Raw genomic sequence first — 6,643 nt, 5'->3', positions numbered from 1 at the left:
AGGTGCTGCTCTGCAAACCCAAAGATTTCATGTTCAAGTCCTGCTTATGCTCAGATTTGAGTCAGCTGAATGTGTAGTTGTGTTTTAATTGTTCAACCATAATTATAAATCTCCATGTTTTCTAATTATTAAGCTGATTTTTAATCAGAAAATAAAACCTCCAATCTTTTGGATATTTAAGTTTCAGAACCACTAACAAAAACCTCTTTTATTGCAACCAGAACGTGGCTCTTGTTCATTCGCTAGAATACAGTTGATTGCAGACTTTCCTTCACATTTCCACAATTTTTTAGACTAAAGCATGGAAGTTCGTATTGTTAGTTATTGATCACCAAACTAAACCTGTTGTTGCACAACTGTTTGAATCAGAAGAGCTTTCAGAGTGTTGAAAAGATTTATGTCATAATTCTTCTAATGCAATGTGGGTTGCTGGATGTTTAACGACCAAATAAAGTTTTTAAAAAATCTTTGTGTATTTTTTATGCAGCTGACTGTGTACACATATAATAACTAAACCTTCATTTTAATCCTCCATGCCATTTTTGCTGTATTTTAAGTTTTCACATTTAGTTTCACAGCTTAAATTAGTAAAAGCAGAAACATCTCAAGTTGATTTCAGCTTTAATAACTTGTATAAAACTGCCATTTCTGTCTGGTTAATGGTGCAGCAGATCCTGCAGGGGGCGCTCTGGGGCCTCAGTGTTCAGGTCGGTTACAGTCACATCTCCCAGACTCCTGAATCTTCTGGTTCCTTCCTGAAATGATTTCCTGCAATAAAATGTTGGTTGGAAATGAGCAGAAAACTGAGAAAAACCTGAAAAAGTTCAAATCTGACCTCAAGTTTTACAGCTCAACTCATACAAAGGAAAACATGAAAATAAAGGTGTTTATTGTCACCTGGAAGGCGGCGGAGCCTCAGCTGGGTCAGGGGGCGGAGCCTCAGGTGTGTCAGCTCTAGTCAGGTTTGGATCAGAACCGGTTCAGACTCCATGCAGCAGCAGCAGCAGAGTCTGGATCAGGTGAGTGTTCACTTCTTCTTGTTTTCCTGATGTTTTATTTACAATGTTTCAATGTGAAATTAATCCACAGCATAAACAACTAAGCAGGTGTAAGTGAACCAGGGTGTGATATTATTTAAAACAATGTAGTTGCAAGGAAGTAAATTTGATAAGACTTTATTTGAAGGTTGTACGTAAAAAGGACATAGGATTCTTTATCAAATGTTGTCATGAAATGACACTTTTTTTTATACAGGGTTTACACTTTTAATTGACTTTTTATGTAATGTTTTAGTGTAAGTGTGCATAAAAATCTCATTATTTACCAAACAAAATAACAAAGTTTAGACTTTTATTGTGTGGAATATTGAACAAAACTATAACGCTGCCCTTAGATCAAATATAACTCGGATTAAATTAATGAATGAAATATAAAATCAGTATTCCTGGATGTAGAAAATGTTTCTGTAAGGACGCAGTTGTGACCTCACACCACTAGGGGCGCTAGCGGCCGCGCTGTTTCTCTTCTCTCTTGGAATAGAAGTAGCGAGCATGTTACCGTGCACAGTGCGCATGCTCACTGAGCATTGTTGTTGTAGTCAGCTGGTGGTTGTCATTCTGGCGGAAAGTGGAGAAAAATATCAAGTGAAACGGAGCAAAAGCCGAACGGATTGAAATATTTTACAGAAACGTCAGTAGGTGTCGCTGTTTTCGCTTTATAACTAACAGTGGCGCTTAATTTTATTTAAAATTAGAGCAAGTTGATCGTTTCTCCGCAGGTGGAGCGGTCGGATACCGCAGTGAAGTTAGTTTCAAGTTGGATATTCGATATTCGAGCTCCGCGGAGTAAGCGGCGTTTAGCTCAAGGTTGATCCGATTTATGAACGCTACTGTCGGCCAGCGGTTCTCCACCGCTCCCGGCCCGAGCTCCGCGGAGTAACCGACGTTTAGCTGAAAGTTGATCCGATTTCGGAACGCTACTCTCGGCCAGCGGTTCTCCACCGCTCCCGGCCGCAGCGCCCGAAGGTTCACTTAGGGACTATCAACAAATTACTGAACCTAACATTCCTGTCAAAGAAATATAATGTTTTCTTCAATAGCTTCCAGGTCATGTGACCTATTGACTCAAAATCACTTTGGAATAATTATACTAGTCTCTTTAGATGAGGCACAGTCATTTGTTTTCCATTTTAAATCATTTTCAATTTTAATTAATTTTTTTCATCAAAATTGAGGGTTTTTCTTCAATAGCTTCCAGGTCATGTGACCTATTGACTCAAAATCACTTTGAACTTGTTCTAATAGTCCCTTTAATTGAGGCACAGACATTTGTTTTCCATTTTAAATCATTTCCATTTTTTAGGAATTTTTTTCTTCAAAATTGAGGGTTTTTCTTCAATAGCTTCCAGGTCATGTGACCTATTGACTCAAAATCACTTTGAAATAATTCTAATAGTCTCTTTAGATGAGGCACAGTCATTTGTTTCCATTTTAGCCATTTTCCATTTTTTAGGAATTTTTTTCTTCAAAATTGACTGTTTTTCTTCAATAGCTTCCAGGTCATGTGACCTATTGAGTCAAAATCACTTTGAAATTGTTTCTACCAGTCTGTATAGATGAGGCACAGTCATTTGTTTTCCATTTTTAGCCATTTTCCATTTTTTAGGAATTTTTTTCTTCAAAATTGAGGGTTTTTCTTCAATAGCTTCCAGGTCATGTGACCTATTGATTCAAAATCACTGTGGAATAATTATACTAGTCTCTTTAATTGAGGCACAGACATTTGTTTTCCATTTTAAATCATTTTCCATTTTTAATTAATTTTTTTCTTCAAAATTGAGTGTTTTTCTTCAATAGCTTCCAGGTCATGTGACCTATTGATTCAAAATCACTTTGAAATAATTCTAATAGTCCCTTTAATTGAGGCACAGACATTTGTTTTCCATCTTAAATCATTTTCCATTTTTTAGGAATTTTTTTCTTCAAAATTGAGTGTTTTTTCTTCAATAGCTTCCAGGTCATGTGACCTATTGATTCAAAATCACTTTGAACTTGTTCTACCAGTCTGTATAGATGAGGCACAGTCATTTGTTTTCCATTTTAGCCATTTTCCATTTTTTAGGAATTTTTTCTTCAAAATTGAGGGTTTTTCTTCAATAGCTTCCAGGTCATGTGACCTATTGACTCAAAATCACTTTGAAATAATTCTAATAGTCTCTTTAGATGAGGCACAGACATTTGTTTTCCATTTTAAATCATTTTCAATTTTTAATTAATTTATTTCATCAAAATTGAGGGTTTTTCTTCAATAGCTTCCAGGTCATGTGACCTATTGACTCAAAATCACTTTGAAATAATTCTAATAGTCCCTTTAATTGAGGCACAGACATTTGTTTTCCATCTTAAATCATTTTCCATTTTTAGGAATTTTTTTCTTCAAAATTGAGGGTTTTTCTTCAATAGCTTCCAGGTCATGTGACCTATTGACTCAAAATCACTTTGAAATAATTCTAATAGTCTCTTTAGATGAGGCACAGTCATTTGTTTTCCATTTTTAGCCATTTTCCATTTTTAGGAATTTTTTTCTTCAAAATTGAGGGTTTTTCTTCAATAGCTTCCAGGTCATGTGACCTATTGACTCAAAATCACTTTGAATAATTCTAATAGTCTGTATAGATGAGGCACAGTCATTTGATTTCCATTTTAGCCATTTTCCATTTTTTAGGAATTTTTTTCTTCAAAATTGAGGGTTTTTCTTCAATAGCTTCCAGGTCATGTGACCTATTGACTCAAAATCACTTTGAAATAATTCTAATAGTCTGTATAGATGAGGCACAGTCATTTGTTTTCCATTTTTAGCCATTTTCCATTTTTTAGGAATTTATTTCATCAAAATTGAGGGTTTTTCTTCAATAGCTTCCAGGTCATGTGACCTATTGACTCAAAATCACTTTGAAATAATTCTAATAGTCTGTATAGATGAGGCACAGTCATTTGATTTCCATTTTTAGCCATTTTCCATTTTTAGGAATTTTTTTTCTTCAAAATTGAGTGTTTTTCTTCAATAGCTTCCAGGTCATGTGACCTATTGACTCAAAATCACTTTGAAATAATTCTAATAGTCTGTATAGATGAGGCACAGTCATTTGATTTCCATTTTTAGCCATTTTCCATTTTTAGGAATTTTTTTCTTCAAAATTGAGGGTTTTTCTTCAATAGCTTCCAGGTCATGTGACCTATTGACTCAAAATCACTTTGAAATAATTCTAATAGTCTGTATAGATGAGGCACAGTCATTTGTTTTCCATTTTTAGCCATTTTCCATTTTTTAGGAATTTATTTCATCAAAATTGAGGGTTTTTCTTCAATAGCTTCCAGGTCATGTGACCTATTGACTCAAAATCACTTTGGAATAATTATACTAGTCCCTATAGATGAGGCACAGACATTTATTTATGTTTTATGTTTTTATTTTATAATTTTTAGGAATCTTTTCCTTAAAGTTTAAGATTGTTGCTCAATAGCTTTCAGATAACGTCATAAAATTACTTATCAATTTGAAATGATTCCAGTACACTTTATACATCACACATAGCATCAATGCCAACACAAACATATTACATTTTCATTTTCCACAGATATTTTCAAAACGTATTTCGAACAATAATGAACACAGTTTCTAGTTTTCAGATTAACTACACAATACACATTTCCAACTGCCTGTTTTTTTCTTTTGAAATTCTGTGCTCTTCATATTTATGCACAGGGCATGGTACCATCGGTCACAGTTGTCACACTGGATCTGTTCACAAATACAAGAAAATATACATGTTTAGCAGTATTGAACTTACTCATCTCCTGTCACACAGTTTGGTGTTTAATTGCTTGTTATTTATTATATAAAACATTTCATGGCTCCCAAGAGTCATTTCCTGTGTCTAATTCTGAATTTTACATTGACAACTCTTGATTTCTCACCCAGTCTGTCATTCCAGGGCCAGACCCCGGGGCTTTGTATGCAGCGCACATCGCACACCAACAGTGGTCATCAAATACTGTAATCAAGAAGAATATACAGCATATTCAAACAAGATAGATTGATAGATCGATATATATATATATAACAAAATAGCTAATTATTTCAGAAAATTAATTTAAAATTATTAATACTTGGAGATTATATAAAATACATTTGTAAACTAAAGTAAATTTTCTAAATTATCAATGTTGCATATCGTTTAGATATCTTTGTCTGTTTGGATTGGCACTGTTGGTGGTTTATATTTTGTGAAATGGAATTTGCATTTTGTAATTTTTTTTTTTTTTTATTGACCTCACGGGCTGCAGGAGCTAATGAGGGCAGACTCTATATAAGTTGAAAGAGTCATTGAAACAGTGAATTAATTGAACTGTCAAGATGTGCTTGTCACAAAGAAATCAAAACTTAGTGTTCCCCAGCGAAAGCAGCGAGGTCTGTTTAGTTTTGTTATCTTTATTGGTTAAGTTCATGTTTTGTATTACAATGTTTGTATATGTTTTAGTTTTCACATTTATTGAGGTTATTGTGGTGACTTTGATGATGGTGGTTGATCTTAATCAAATAAAATAAAAAACCTTAAATTCACCAGTCAAGACTGGTTCAGTAATGTAAGAGCTGGGGAGATTCTGCAATATATATGTGTGTATGCTTATGTATTGTAAGTCGAAATGCACATGGTATACCTGATGCATCAAGGATTTGAAGAGCGAGAGTTCTTCTTTCACTTTTCATTGCCTTTTTGTTGTGTCAAAATCTACATCTGGCATCAGAGGGAAGGCTTCCATCAGTGCTTTTGCCATCTAAAGAAAAAAAAAGTTTTTAAAGACTTTTTTTATGGCATTATAATGGCATCAGACTTAAAACATTCATGTGGACATATATAGTGTACCCACATATACTAAAACAGGTATGTTTGTTAGTACAGATACCTGTAGTGAAACATCTAAATGTTTCAACATTTAGAAGATGATGAAAGAACTGTAATTACAAATACTGTGTGGCATGTTGCACTGACCCCAGTTATGGGCTACTGTTGGGGGAGTCTGTATTTCTCCAAGTGAATACACACTCTTTCCACAATTCCAAAAGCCCATTTTAACTAACCAGAGAGACTGTATTTGATGATAGACAACTTTTCTCTATAATAATTACACAGTATCCACACTTGTATAACAAAAACATGAACTCATTAATTTACTTTGACTACAATAACTCCACAGCTGCTTCCGTCTTGTGAATAGGGTGGCGCATTGTCCCCCCTTTCCATTGGATCCCAACCCAGTCTGTTTTTCCATGGCATGTCCTTCTCATTTTGAAGTATTCTCTGGATAACAAACAAAATGATTTGTGTAAGAGCAATTGTATTCTGTAATTCCACTCATAAGACAACTCACGCTTTCCTCTATCAGTTTCTGTTAACAACAACAATGTTAAGTTTATTGAAATTAATATTTACATAAACATTTAAATTAATAGAAATATTTTTACATAATATATTTTGAAAAAATGTTATGGATAATATATTTCAATAATATATTCAGAAATCTGAATGTCACATACATTCAGATTTTTAACTCAATCTCTATGTGGTCACTTTGCAAATTTA

General features: G+C 33.9%; 1 long non-coding RNA gene across 1 annotated transcript; it reads right to left on the bottom strand.

The window, feature by feature from the left end:
- Positions 1-4,729: 4,729 nt before the first annotated feature.
- On the bottom strand, positions 4,730-6,272 carry LOC116715873 (uncharacterized). Its single transcript, XR_004338274.1, has 4 exons — positions 6,236-6,272; positions 5,721-5,837; positions 4,977-5,053; positions 4,730-4,800 (listed from the first exon to the last, which is right to left on the bottom strand). It is a non-coding gene; the product is annotated as an uncharacterized LOC116715873 (long non-coding RNA).
- Positions 6,273-6,643: the final 371 nt, after the last annotated feature.

Source organism: Xiphophorus hellerii, chromosome 24 (assembly GCF_003331165.1).
Source record: "Xiphophorus hellerii strain 12219 chromosome 24, Xiphophorus_hellerii-4.1, whole genome shotgun sequence".
In the NCBI taxonomy this organism is placed as follows: domain Eukaryota; kingdom Metazoa; phylum Chordata; class Actinopteri; order Cyprinodontiformes; family Poeciliidae; genus Xiphophorus; species Xiphophorus hellerii.
The sequence above is the reverse complement of the archived record's forward strand: the minus strand, read 5'-3'. Positions and strand labels throughout refer to the sequence as shown.